Raw genomic sequence first — 15,938 nt, forward strand, 5'->3', positions numbered from 1 at the left:
GATACAAGTAAGGAACTAGGAGTCAAAGCAAATCCGCTATGAGATTTCTTTATATTGTAAAATGGGTCGAATTTCCAATGTATCTGAAACTGCGATTTAGAACTAGAAAAGCAAAGATATTAACATTTAGACCAACTTCATCTTTAGTAGCCCTCTCTCTACTGAAATCTTCCAAAACAGGACTGTCCTACCCAGACATCCGTACAAAGGTCAAAGTCGAGAGTGAACCTGATCCCAAGACTCACGAGATGAGACATTAAATGACTATAATGCGACTCGGTGTTACTCATGTCGTTAACCACTTCACTCTGCAATTATCCACTGTATGTTAAGTAAAATGACTTTTTCATATCACGATAAATTCGCGCTTGACGAGACGATGACACCACAAGAATGGGAATTTCTTCGTGGCTTCTTAAAGAGCCAACACTCCCGGGGTGCACGGAAACGGGGATGTGCTCGTCGCTGCCGCCGGTCGTGCTGACGAAGAAAAGTGAATAATATCTTTTTATAAGCCACTATACAATACAGATTCGGATTCAGATAGGCGCTGAATTGAAATGAAACATCGAAAACCTTTTAACCACGTCTTGACGTCCTCTTGCAGCGATCAGCGTCATAATCATCATCATCACGTTTTTGTGGATCAAATTAAACGTATAGCCATAAGTATGCCGGTTGTAGTTGAATTGCCACAATAATCGCGTCGGAAATTGAACAGTTTTCTCGACAGTGCTCAATATGTGAACGTTGCGAGTAACCGGTAGTTGGGAATTTTTGTCCTTTCCATTTGGCTGACAGACAGCAACTCAATTACTGGCCATTTGGGCTAGAGGAGAGTTTTTGTAGTGAAGATGCACATGTTGGACACGCTTTTTCGACCCCATTGAAACGTGTTGAAACTGAGATTCGGAAAATTGCGCTGCATATCACCATCCACGTCAGTTCAGATAGTCAATCAAATTTTGTTGGTTTAAAAAGTATTACAAAGAGCATGTAACTCCCCCTCGGACACCACCTTGCCGTGGTGGGGGAGCTTCTGGTATTTTACTACTACACTAAGAGTGTCCAAAAACACGTGAAGATGGAAACAAAGAATTGTAACTCTCCAAGTGGTAAGAAGTCACAGACTTCGAATCCACCCGTGACTCTGAGAAATCAGCTTGTGGCGCAGCAGGATTGGTACAGGTGAGATTCCTCGGCCACTCCATTTCACCTGAAGGAATACAGCGCGACCCAGACAAGGTGCAGGCGATTACAAGCTTCCCGCGTCCGAAGACAGTGAAGGAGTTGAGGAGGTTCTTGGGCATGCTAAACTTCTATCGTCGTTTCCTGCTCAAGGCCGCCTAACACCAGTAAGTTTTGAACACGTGCTTGTCTCGCCTCAAAACAAAGGACACCCGAGAGATTTTGTGGTGTGAAGAGGCTGTCCGCGCGTTTGACAAAACCCGTCAACAACTGGCCAACGCTACACTCTTGGAATTTCTTCTACAAGATGCTCCCCTAGCCGTTTTTGTTGATGCCTTTGACAAGTTCCGTCCCCACGTACCCAAGAAGAGCGATCAGACCCGAGTCTGCAAGGGACTCATTTGAAGTGGCTCTGCCACGAAGCCTCACCGGCAGTTATGTACCATGGGAACCGGAATGGCCATCTGAGAGCATGTGCCCTGAGAGAATACCTGGAGGATGTGTTCTTGGCCATCTAGTGGGAGTTTCATGGTGGTTGTGGTTATACCTACATCACGGGCTGTGCTAGTCATACCGGTGCTCTGATTGTGGTCCCAAAATCAATCCGTGTCCAAAGAGGACCGTGGGATGATGCCTACACGGACTTTTATTGCCTCTGACATCCCAGTAGGTGCTGCTCTTCACCAAAAGATGAATCAGGTCTGGCAGCCGATGAGCTTCTTCTCTAAGCAGTTGAACCCCGCTCAACGGAACTACAGTACCTACGATCGAGAACTGCTCGCCGTGTACTTGAGCATCAAATACTTCCGCTTCTCGCAGGCCGTTCACAGTGTTCACGGACCATAAGCTTTTCACATATGCTTTGAAACAAAAGCCCGACAAAGCGTCCCCTCGTCAGCTTTTACACCTGTCCGGCAAGGACAACATAGTTGCTGACGCATTATCTCGTGTCTCCAAAGTTGACATCCCCGCCTCACTCGACTTCTCTCACATATGCTTTGAAACAAAAGCCCGACAAAGCGTCCCCGCGTCAGCTTCTACACCTGTCCGGCAAGGACAACATAGTTGCTGACGCATTATCTCGTGTCTCCGAAGTTGACATCCCCGCCTCACTCGACTTCTCGGCTATTGCCAAGGCGCAGGAGGATGATGCAGTACTTCAGAGCCTCAAATCCAACCCCAAATTCAAATTCCCCCCAAGTTGCCCATCTTCGGTTCGAACCTCTTTCTCTCCTGCGAGAACTCGGAAAAGAGACCCCGGCCGTACATTCCGCCCACATTTCGGAGGTGTTCCACGCGGTTCACGACTTAGCGCATCCAGGCATCAGGACAACAAATCGACTAGTCACCGAGAAATACTTTTCTCCCTCCATGAACAAGGATGTAAACTCCTGGGTCAGAGAGTGCAGCGCATGCCAGAAGTGTAAAGTCACCAGGCATGTAGGGATAGAAGTGGGCTCATTTCCCCGCACCCCAAATGCCTATTAGGAATGGGGGCATAGGTTAATTCAGATAAATCTCAATCATTGCAGGGTCGCTCAGGACTTACTTGAGCATACCACTTAAGAATCTCAGATGGAAATTGCCATGAACCCTACAGAAACCGTGACAGTGAGGTATGGGTCACACACTGGTGGCGGCGATATGGGCGTGATGTCGACAAGCTATACAACCCTTCATCAGTCAGTCGGCCAGTAGCTTCGTGTGGGTGAAAATAAGCGGTAGGTACGTGTGCAACTGCGACGCTGCACCCAGTCTGACATTGTCTGAATTTGAAGACATGTTAAACAACCTTGTTTTCGATGCAAGGAGACGAAGTTCAAAGGTGATTGCAGGGCAATTCAACGCTAAGGCGCTCGAGTTGGGAAGCAGGGAGAGTAGCGTAAGGGTCAAAGTCTATTAGAGGTTCTTGGCTAGCTGGATTTAGTTTTGGCCAAAGAAGGTGATGCAAGCACCTTTCGCAAAGGGGGTCTCCTCAATCGTAGACCTGATTGTTGTCAGCCCTGCATGGTACGTGCATGGTATGTCCTGGCACGTTAGCGAGCACTACACCGGCAGCTATTGTCGATAATTACCTGCGAGAATGGACGCTCTGAATGACATCGATGATGGACCCGAGGTGCGCGTTGTCTCCGCGGGTGCCCCACAGGACTCCGTACTTGGCCCACTACTGTCGAACATCATGCAGAATTATGTACTTAACCTTCTCGTTCCAAAAGAGGCCACGGTGAATTAAGCTGATGATATACCATTCGTTTTAGTCGCAAAGCATCTAATTGATGCTGAGTTATACTCTTGGGAAGCAATCGGTGCCGCTACGGCCTGGTGAACTGGCCCTTCCGGAGGAAAAAATGGAAGCAGTCTTCATCACAAAATGCCAGAAGCGAAATTACGCCCGAATTATAGTCGGCAATCGCATTATCACTTCGAAGCCCACCCTCAAATACTTGGGAGTGATGATGGATACGAAGCTAAGTTTTAAACAACACGTGCAATATGCCTGTGACAAGAGATGTACAACGAGTGTGGCCCTGATAAAAATAATACCAAATGTGGGAGGGCCACGGTATACTTTTAGACCACCCGTTGCCAGAGTGGTGAGCTCGATCTTGCTTTACGCTATCCCAAGTTGGAGAAAGGCATTTCGCATATCATGTAACACTCACAAACTAAGTGCGGTCTACGGGAGGACAGCCCTAAAGGTGTGTTCCGCCTTGAGAGCCGTTCCAGATGAGGCTGCATCCGCCATCTCCGGAATGATGCCAATTGACATCTTGGCAGAAAAGATGATGGCATATACAATGGGAAGTCGGTCTCTACTTTGCCGCAGACGAAGAACGTCGAAAGACCGGACTACAGGCTTACCTTTCAGAACCTTCTCCCCCTGTACCCGCAAAAACGGAAGAAAGGGAAGCTAGCAATGTGCACGCGACTGACCTAACGCCGGTATGTAAAAACAGATCCATGTAGGTTGGACTCCGTGAATCTGGGAGGGCTTCTAGCCGATGATAACGGAAGGCATTGCGAAAGAAGGTGAAGTTTCTTGGGAATGAGGACATGGACGTTGCTACGCCACCAAGTGTGGCGATATCCAGAGTAATCGGAGAAAGTGGAATTTTCGGTGGAAGGTGAGGACAAGCTGGTAAGCCCGGTGAGATCCACACTGAACGCAGCAGTCTTTTCAGTTAGCGGCGGATTTCATGTTAGACTGCACTTGTGGCTACAAACATAAGAGTTAGTCAAATCAACCTTCAGCGTACCAAAGCTTCTTCCTACCTACTGGCGGCAAAGCTGGCAAAGTTATAGGATTGTCCTTATATATTTCTGGTTCAAGAGCCATGGGTTCATTTTAATAGAATCTGTGGTATTGGATCAGTCAAGGGGATTAGGATTTTCTTCGATGAAGGATCCTCGAAACCGAGGATCTGCATTCTGATGTCAAAATTGTTAGAGGCAACCATGCTGAGAAAATTCTGTTCTTAGGACCTTGTTGCGGTCAACTTACAATACCAGATTTATGGTAAGAGGAGAAACGTTATAGTTGTCTCTGCCTACTTACCCTAAGATTCTTTGTGCCCTCCGTCGACGTAAGAACTAACGGATCTGGTAGTGTATGCAGAATCAAGTGGCCTTGAACTTTTAATAGGTTGTGATGCGAACGCTTAGCATATTTGTTGGGGCAGTGGCAAATGCAATCCAAGAGAGGAGAAGCTGTTTGATTTTACCACTTCAGCTGGTCTGAAGCTCCTACGTTCGTGGGGCCAAGAAGAAATGAAGTTATTGACCTAACAATCTGCATTTCAAAGTTGTTAGAGTTGATTAGCTAGAATTTAGTCTAACTATTACAGGCGAACTGCCTGTAATTCAAAGATGAAATCCCCGGAAAGCGGATTGGACGAAGTTCGATGAACTTCTTGGATAGAAAGTTGAGCTCCCTTGGCGACTAAGAGAGGCTTGTCATATTTCTTGAGGCCAACGTGATAAAACGGTTCCATGGTGGAACCGAAAACTGCAGAGACTCAGGAAATCAACCAGACGACTTCCAAATCGTGCTTACAAAAGCAATAAAGATAAAGACTTTTAAACTTCCGGAGCTCACAGCGTGAATATAAGAAGCTCGTAAAACGTTCGAAGCGAGACTCTTTTAGAGCGTACTGTGAGGAACTGGAAGGTGAAAGGGAGACTTCCAGGTTGTGCAGAGTCCTTAATAAAGATAAGTAGGCCAAGTTGGACTCTCATAGAAAACCGGATGGTACTTTCACGAACTCCAGAGTTGAATCTATACAGACTCTCTTGGAAGTACACCACCCGAAAGAACAGGTCTCAGAAGTGGGAAGAAGAGAATTAGCGGTTCCTGCAAACCCTTCAACACCAAGGTGGTGTAAAGGGAATTGGGACACTGCGAGAGCAGTTGTTACCAATAAAAAAGCAAGAGCTGCTATACTATCATAGCATCTACCCAGTGATGTTAAATGAGGGTATAGAGCACTTAGTGCAACTTCTCAGAAATATTTTTCGAGGATGTCTTGCTCTGCGTCACGTGCCTTCCTCTCGGTAGGAGGTGAAGGTAGTCTTCATACCAAAGCCTGGGAAAGATGACTATTGTAATCCAAAGAACTTCAGGCTAATCAGCCTAACATCATTTTCGCTGAAATGTCTGGAGAGACTGGTTGAGCGTCACATTCGCGAGAAGGCGCTAAATTCGCACCCCCTAAGTGAAAACTAACATGCTTACCAACGTGGAAAGTCCTGTGAGTCTGCTCATCATTCTTTGGTTTCAAAGATGAAGGATGCGACTCTGAAGGGTAAGTACGAGATGGGAGTATTCGTGGACATTGCAGGGGCTTTTGACTGTGCGCCCTTCCAAAAGTTCTGTGATGCCGCCAGAGAGCATGGTGTTGACGAAACTCTAATAAAGTGAATCTACGCTATGCTAACGCAGAGATTATTGTGTGCTGAGGTGGATGTTGATCGCTACTTAACAACCGAAGCGACGAAATGCTGCCCTCAAGGAGGTGCGCTATCGCCACTTCTGCGGAGTATGCTAACCAACTCACTACTATGCGAACTGCAAAATCTGCCAATACATGTTCAAGCTTATGCGGATGACGTGGCTGTACTGGTTGTTGGTCAAGATCTTGGAATGGTGTGTAGAAACACACAACGCGTCGTTGATTTGATTGACAGTTGGTGTCTTAGCCATGGACTTTCAGTAAATCCAAATAAAATCACAAAGGAAGAAACTGAATGGTCTTTGCCTTCCAGAGATGAGAGGTACAACCCTTCAACTCTACGAAGAAGTGAAATATCTGGGAGTTGTCCTAGATAAGAAGCTTCTTTGGAACAAACATGTAGAATTAAAGACGAAGCGAGCTCTCACAGCTTATGGCTGTGCAGTTGGACCTTTGCGTCGACATGGGGACTTAGGCCTCAGGTAGTAATGTGGATGTATGTCGCTATCATTAGGCCGATGTTCGCTTATGCATCCGTAGTGTGGTGGGCTAAGGTGAATCAAAAGAGTTTTCGCTGTAAACTAGCCACACTGCAAAGACCTGTGTGTCTGGGTATCATCGGTGCCGTGAGCACCACATCCGGCACAGCTCTGAATGCATTACTCAATTTGCTGCCTTTGGATTTATTTATTCAGAGCACTGTAATGAGAGCAGCTCATAGACTAATGCGATTAGGTCTACGGGAAAACAATGGACGTGGGGGCACAAAGCATTAGAAAAGTCATTGGGAGAACTGAATCTAGTTTTCGCAATGCCTTCCGATTCTCAGATTCCCATACATCTGTTTGGTAGAAGATATGATGTTATCTTAAAACGGAGAGAAAACTGGGACGAACCAGAAGAATGCGTGTCAGGATATCCTGACGTCTTCATCGGTGTAGAAGACAGAAAATGGTTCTGGAGCAGGATTCTACCTCTCAAATAAAAACGAGAAGTGGGCTTTTCCTTTGGGACATTACATAGCGGTCTTCCAGGCTGAAGTGTTTGCAGTAATAAGGACGGCAACCTGGAAAATTGACGAGCGGTTGAAGGGGAGGCGCATCGCAATCTGTATCGATAGTCAAGCTGCATTGAGGGCGTTAAGTAGTACTTTGATCACTTCAAAAATCGTTCAGGAATGTAGGATACCGATTGAATTCTAGATTCAATACGGTGGATTTACTCTGGATACCTGGTCATTGTGGTGTAGAAGGAAATGAAACCTCGGATGCCTTAACAAATGTGGCTCCAACTTATCCCATGCCCGGACCGGAACCAGCAATTTGGGTGTCGGTAGCATTGGCTGATTCTACTATCAACAACTGGGAACAATCTCCCCATAATGACAGGTGGCGAAGCCTTAATGCTGCTAGACAGACCGAACTCTTCCTGTCAGAGCCAAACAAACATACTGCAAAATTTATCCTGCCGAAAAGCGGGAAGATTTGCAGAAGTATTGCGACGAATCCGGGATATTCCATTGGACAGGGGAATCGAGTACAATGGACCACTACAGTCTGAGTGCTCAGTGGTTTTGCCTCCCCGCCACCTGAAACACAAACATGTATGTATATTTCGATGACTTTCTAGGAAAAATTTTTGGTGAATTGTAATTCAGAACTGAAAATCAAGGAAAAGATTAAAATCAGGACGTCCACCCTAAACCTCACTTATTCATTCCACCAAATACCTTCAGAACAATCAACTGAAATCAAATCCTGCAAGTATCGAATTCACACTCTTTGCATCACTCGCCCATTCACCTCTAATCTGGCCACAAAACGTACCAAGGTGTCAATCTAATGAATACAGAAAAGGGACAAAACCTCAGAAATTCGATATTTTCAGTCGCCACAAATTTCCCACCCTCGACAATTCGCATTCAAACTTCGTTACAAACTCGCAATAAAGGAGCGTGAAATTAAATAGAAGAAAAGAAATCGTGTCGAACATATCCTTACGACATCCTGATTTTGATTGACATAAGGATTTCTACAGATATTTTACGTGACACGGCGTGTAAGGAGCACAGCTTCGTGTAGCGCAACACACGTGTTACTGTTGCAACGGAAAGATCTGAAAATTTGATTAGAATTTTCCTGCGTTTACATTTTACTCGTATGTTGTGTGTCCATTTCTAGTGGTGCAGGTATCACTTCGAGTCCTCGTTCGCCACCATTATGTGTCCTCATCATGCCCTGTCTGAGAGTCTCATTCAGTTTTTGTTGGTGTTAACTGCCGACCTCGTTTCCTTGCATGAGGACTGTATATGAAATATAGCCTCGGGCCAGAAATCGGAAAAAGGATCTCAGAGTGTTGAGATTAGGGCTGTTATCCTGTCGCTCAAGGGAATGTGCACGGAAAAGGGGAATGGTGTTCGCTGTAGATATTATGAGAAGGGATCTCTTTGTCCTATTGGGACTAAGCAATGCAACTAATACTGTAAATGGGCATATCGATTTTCAGTCAAGGATAGCTCCGCCTTTTATCATGTGTATATATATTTACGTCCGAAGTTCAGGGACTTAACACCAGGCACCGTCACTAGCATTGAAAAGGATATGTTGGTTTGAATCTCGGGAAAAGGATACATGAAACTGAAAATAAAATGGAAGAAAGCATGTGCAAGTTTTCTTAATAAAGGCGAAGAGGAAGAAAGTATTTTATCGGAATACAACCCCCATATTTCGGGCAATGTTTGGATAAACAAATTGTTGAACTCTAGTGAATCAGTTTCAAGACTGACATTAGTGTTGGATAAGTTTAATCCCCTCAAAATATTTGCAGACGAGTGCTTAGTCCTACTTCCGAGAAAAAGTCCTTTGTCTTTGCAGCTTTAAAATCGGAAGCAGACGGAATCGCGATTGATTGCCGACTTTTAAGTATAATCGACGGGAGTAGTCGACGTTGAGGATGGCAATCGCTAGGTAGCTATCTGGGTTGGTCATGGTAAACCACAAGGGTCGAACTATTCCAAAAAGATTATTACGGAAGTTGACTATGCAAGCTCGCCAATACCTAACTGTAGCGCTATTCAAGTGTTCCGTTTCGGTTAGACAAACTCAAAACTGGATTGCGTGTGTATCAGTGGGGCAATGAGGGTATACCCCATGGCCTCCCTGGAGGTCCTTCTGGGATTAGCTCGTCTCCATCGGCACATATAGATGCAAGCAAGAATGGCAATCTTCAAGATGGCCAGGAGTATCAGTGAGGCGGGGAGCTGCCTAAATCGAAGGAAGATTGCTATTCTTTTTAGGTGGTATCCCGAATTATTGATACCAAAGGATAGCATGACAACGAGGTTTTACTTTGATAAGAAGTTTGAAACACGTTGGAGTAACAAGGCAAACTGGGAGAGCATAGCTGTGACATACGGGTTAAACCAGCAACTGATTACTTGGCACACTGACGGATCCCTCACAGCGGAGGGAACAGATGCCGGTGTCATTGGTCCAAGGAAAATGTACTTGGGGCCAATGGGTGGGTGCATATTCCAGGCGGAAATATCCGCCGTAGACAGATTGCCTCCTTTAATCTCCAAAGGAACTACAGGGGGCAAAACATTGTTACTCCCACCTACAGTCAAGCAGCGATCAAGGCACTTAGGTCCAACCAGGTGAACTCTAAACTGATATGGGAATGCCTTGAGAGACTAAATACGCTCGGCTCATCCAACAAAGGCTGAATACTCTGGGTTCCAGGCCATGCTGGATTAGAAAGCATCGAGGCAGCGGACGAACTAGTCAAGAAGGGAGCAGAAACGTCTTTACAGGGCCCAGAACCCTTCTGTGGAATCGGAAACGGTTTCATGGCTATGACATTAAGAAATGAAGAGGAACGGTTGAGGGAACTATACTGGGCGGTCCTACCAGGAATGGACCAGTCCAAGGTGCTTATTGGAGGATACGAACCCAAGCGCACAAAGGATTGCTTAAACTTCACTAAAAGAACCTCCGAATCATAGTGGGAATTCTCACTGGTCACTGTCGGCTAAAATATCACCTAGGGAAGCTAAGGACATTACCTGCAGGTTCTGTGCGGAGTGTGATGTAACTCTATACATGTTCTGGGACAGTGTCTGAAATTACCAATCTCCGAGAACACTTAATACCAGATGCAAAGGGAATATACTAAAATGCCTAACGTTTATAGGCTAACTGGAGATACTATAACCAGTAAAAGGAGCACAATAGTTCTTTAATGACGCGGTGCGACTTCTTCTTAACAGAATAATAATAATCCCAGGTGTGTGGAACGGTTAGTGAGGTATTAATCGGTCTTGAGTCTGAGTTTTAGGTATAAGATAGGTAATCCCCGCAGTGAGCAAAGGTGGAACTTCCTTCGGCCGACTAATGACCTGAATTGTGTGAACCTTTTGTACCAGGAACTCTGCAGCCAAATCAGACCAGGAGCTCTCCAGTTCTTCGAGTTGTTTGTAACTGCGACAAAGTTCATACTCCTCCTCCAATCGAAAGTTTCTGCTTTGTCGAAAATTACAACTAAGGGTATCTTACCTGCTGGCATTACCACTACTGATTTGAGTCAGCTTAGCAATGTCCTGCCCTAATGAGTCCCGCCGCCCTTCCAGGCCCCGGAACCGCCATTCTGCTGAGAATATCGCATCAGCTGTTAGCTGTTAACTGTCAAATGCGTCTAACCTATGCTCAAGCCATCTTGAGTCTCAACGAAGAGGAGAACGATTTTTCATCGAAAATTATCATGAGCGAAGAGGCTCATTTCAATCTTGGCGGTTACGTGAATACACAAAATTATCGTTTTTGGGACACCGAAATGCGTGTATCATCAATGAAGAGCCATTACACCCACTTAAAGTTATTGCGTTGTGTGCTGTTTAGGCTGGAGGTATCATCGGGCCGGTTTTTATTGAGAGCGCCGTGGGCAAACGATGACTGTGGACGGTGCGTGCTACAGAGCCATGATTACCGATTTTTTTCTTCCTCAATTGGATAAATTGGGAATGTAGAACATGTGCTTCCAACAGGACGGTGCAACAGTGCATACGGCTCGATCTACAACCGATATTCTGAAAGAAGCATTTCCAGAGCACTTAATCTCTTCTTTTGGTAATTTGCAATGGCCGACTAGATCACCCGACTTAACCGTTCCAGACTTCTTTTTATGGGTCGCGGGTTTTCGTCAACAAGCCTCACACTTTTGAAGCCCTAATTCGCTAGGAATGTGAGAACCTTTCCCACCAGTTCTGACGAGAGTGATGGAAAATGCCATAGAATGAGCCCGTATGGTCATCAACTTTGGCAGTTGCATTTGGCCAATATCACTTTCTCGACTTGATGGAATAAAGTCTAATGGATCAAATGAAAAAAAATCACAATCAGAACCAAAGTTTTTCATTAACAATAGAATTACATCATAAGACCATCGGATGATTACTAAAACCTTGTTTTAGTGCCTCATCATCATCGGCGCAGAAATCGGTATCTGGCCTTAATAAGGAACTCCAAACATCCAGGCTTTGCGCCGAGGTTCACCAATTGAATACCCTTACGCGGAAATGTACCTTTACATGCGAAAAAGGTTAAGTGCAGTAGATGTCGCTGAAGGGTTTGTAAATTTTTGATGGACTTTATTAGGTGACTATAGAAAGTAAAACACAGGATCAGCGCTACTTATTATAAATTCTTATTCTTTATAAAAGAGATAATCATCATCATCAATGACACCATAACCGGGATCTGGTCTAGGCTTGGTTTAATAAGGAAAAGCTTCGTAACTTCGGTTTTCCGTGTATAGTTGTCAGTCAGGAGGACCAGCTGGTATAATTTGTCTCGTTTTAAGGCGCACCTTCATCCTTCTCCATCTGCAGTTTTTCATTAAGAAAGGGAACCCAGAGACAACAGGAACCAACACCAAAGGAACAGGAGATAGCAGCCGCTTCCGATGTTTTATTCTCCATCTCGGGTACCAATCCATGTTTCGCCCTGCTATGGGGGACCTATATTACCCTTTGGAGGAAAATGTAAGGCGGAAATGGTCAATCCGGCCAATACTTATGAAGAGTAAAGCCTTGATCCGGGGATCCTTTATAGACGCGGAAACGAAAATGTTGAAAACTATTAGAAAACTCAATTACACAATGAGCAGGTCGAAAGAGAAGCCGAAATCTGTTACCGATATCAACAGTAACCCAGGTGATACCCAACATTGCCGGGATTCTCTAGGCAGCCAGCAAGAACCTTAAACAAGAAAATGTCTGTTGACTGTTTTGGAAAAAAGGAATTGAAGGTTGTAAAGGGATCCCGCCTGCAAACGAAGGAGCTGCTATAATAAGTAACCCGTTGGTGGTTATGAATAGATAACAGCTTGGCTGGTAGAGACGATATACACATGCGGAGCCGAGTATATGTGTTAAACTCTCCAAACGATCGGAATTTAGGAACGGCTTGATAAAGAACATAGCCATGAAGTGACGTTTATTAGAAAACGTTGTACAATTAGACATACAACTCATTAAGAAGTGGTAATTGCCTCTAAAGACCTTTGGATGAGATGACACAATTCGTAAAAACTACAGAAGAGCTCCAGAACTTGCAAAGGATAGGTGATAACAAATCTCACCGAGTAAGTTCGTTAATTGATTGCTCACAGTTTTTACGGTCAAGAAAAATCTAGACAAGAAGTTCAACCATTAATGCTATAAAGATGCTACAGGATCACCATAATTTCAATTTAGGCGAAGATGTAAGGAATAAATTTAATTCGAATCGAAGCTCCAGTAGGCGGCCCCTGATGTCGATTGATATTTGTCGCTACCTTGCTGTTATTATTATCAAAAGCAGCAGCGGTTCCTTAAAGTCCTCTGGTACGATGCTGATAAAGACCCCAAGCCAGGTTGAGTGTCCCACAAGGACTCGTTCTCGGCCCAATATTATAGAACTCAACATTGAACGGAAATACGTAAATAAGGAACGCCACTGTCTCGCGAAATCAAAGAAAAGTTTCCAGAAAGTGGTTGTAGTTCCTATAATATTGCCAGATACAGGTACTGTACCTAAATCCCTCACGGCTTCCCTTGTGGTGGAAGGGAGAGGGCTAATTCTTATATAAAACGAAAGGCAGTTGCAAAGGAACCTTCTCCTTCGCCTCTACCGGGACAAGCGGCAGTAAGGAAAGCTGGGGTATAAACGCAGCTAGTATGTTGGAACGAGTCCATGTAGACCGGTCTCCATGAACCTGGAAACGCGCTCAGCCGGCGGCAGCAGAGAAAAATGAGAGAGAAGATGAAGCTTCTTGGGAGTGAGGACATGAGACAATAACCTGAGAAATCGGAAGGAAGGAAGTGGAACTATCAACGAATGGTGAAGCCAAGCTCGTAACTCCTTATATATTTTTGATATGACTCTTGGGATTAATTTTCAAAAGTGTACTGGGTGAAATTATTAGTTGGCTACTAAAATATGGTAAAGCGCTAGTAATCATTTTATTTGATGAAGTATTGGAAAGTTTAATATTTTTAGGTTTAGGTTGTATATCAAAGCAACATCGTGACCTCTTGATGGTTATGTTCAAGCAGAATTCCTTTAACATCTACATCTTATGATTCTAGGAGTATTTAGGGTAAAATCCTTTTATTTAGTGCTTCTAAAACACTTTCTTAAAAACATTAGCGAACAAGGGGCGAAACGTGGATTGGTACCCACGGTGGAGCATAAACCCTGAGAAACGCCAACCGAACCAACACCAACAACTCTACTACCAAACGGGACAAATTGTCCCAACTGGTCCTCTAGGTTGAAGATTGGGTAGGGCTGACAACCCTACATGGAAAACCAAAATTACGAAGCCATGGAAGGAGCCTCGGATAAGATGGATTTTAAAACGATAAACCCGGCAACGACAAGGGAATAATGATTTGCGCATTTTTTCATGGAACATGCGTTAGCCGATACCTTGTCCTAATAAAAGGCCGATGTAACAGCGTTGCAAGAGATGCGCTGGGCAGGGACCGGTTGCCTGGAGAAGAGCCACTACACCTTATATTATAGCGATAACGCAGATAACAGATGTCCTGAAAATGAAGCATCAACAAATGATCTTCAGAGAGACTTATCACAGACTTCACAGACGGGAAAAGGAAGCCTGGGAGAACCAACAAATCTGCGAACTCGAAAAGTACAGGGAGCAACCGCACCAGGCGCGGAAGTTTTACCAACAAGTCAGCAGGATGAATCCTTATACACCTCGATGCTCACCTTGCGGAGACAAAGAGAGAAATCTGATTTCCGACAGAATGGGTATATTGGAGGGATGGGTTGAGTATTTTGATGAACCGCTCAACAACCAAAATATTGGCGAGTTGGAGGTTTCGCGAGCTGAAGACGACGGATAAATGCTGCCACCACCAAGCATAGAAGAAACAGTCCGTGCAATCCATAAGTCTGAAATAATAAAAAACAAATTTTTTATTATTTCAAATAATTAATCACTGGAAACACCGCATAATTACACTCAGATTAGAGGCGACCAATTACACCGAGTGGTTCATCAACTTATGCTCAAGGTGTTCGATAGCGAATCAATATCATACGATTGGCAAAGAAGCATTACCTGTCCCATACATAAAAAGGGAGATATCACGCAGTGCAGCACTTATAGAGGTATCACGTTGCTGAGTACCATTTATAAGATGTTCTCCGCTATCTTGCTAGGTCGGGTATCCCCATATGCCCTGAATATCATTGGTCCATACCAAAGAGGCCTCACTCCAGGCAAATCAGCAACAGATAATTTTCTCTGCGGCAAACGATGGAAAGACTATTGGAATATGGACATCAGTTGCACCATACTTTCATCGACTTTAAAACCACCTATGACAGCATAGCCAGGGTAAAACTGTACAGGCCCATGAGAGAATTCGGTATCCCAACGAAATTGATAAGACTGACTAGGCTGACCCTGACGAATGTGCGAGGCTAGATAAAAGCAGCAGGATCGCTCTCAAGACCATTCGACATCAATAACGGTCTAAGACAAGGGGATGCCCTATCATAGGTCCTCTTTAACCTGGCGCTGGAGAAAGTGATTCGCGATGCAGATGTCAGTGGAAGAGACACCATCCTCTTCAAGTTCGCCCAACTACTGGCCTATGCTGACGATATTGACATCATGGGAAGAACCACCCGAGGCGTACCAACTGTCTTCATCCAGGTCGAGCTGGCAGACCGAGATCTTGGGCTGCACATCAATGAAGGCAAGGCAAAATATGTGGTGCAACGTCAGCACCAAAAACCAACCAACCAACAACATTAAACCGCACTGGTCAAACGGGAAGAATAAAGATCGGAGACTACAACTTTAAGACCGTTGACAATTTCTCCTATCTAGGATCGAAAATCACAACCGATGACACCTACGACGATGAAATCCGCGCACGGTTGTTTGGTATCCAACAGAGCCTAATTCAGCTTACAAAAATGTTCCGCTCGAAACGTCTCACCATAGGGTCAAAGCTTTTACTATACAAGACTATGATCTTGCCAGTCCTTATGTATTCCTCGGAGACTTCTTAGCAAAAAGACACTGCGAACTCTTGGCGTGTTCGAGAAAAGAATGTTCCAAAGAATTTTTTTTCCCTTACGTGAGGATGGACGATTCCGTAGTCTACATAGCGACGAAATCTATGAGAGATATCACGACTGTCAGGTTGTGGATAAAATTCGGCTCAATAGGTTACGGTGGGCGGGTCACTCAATCGGTATGGATGAGGATGATCCAGCCCGG

This window comes from Hermetia illucens, chromosome 4, assembly GCF_905115235.1.
Source record: "Hermetia illucens chromosome 4, iHerIll2.2.curated.20191125, whole genome shotgun sequence".
NCBI classification, from domain to species: domain Eukaryota; kingdom Metazoa; phylum Arthropoda; class Insecta; order Diptera; family Stratiomyidae; genus Hermetia; species Hermetia illucens.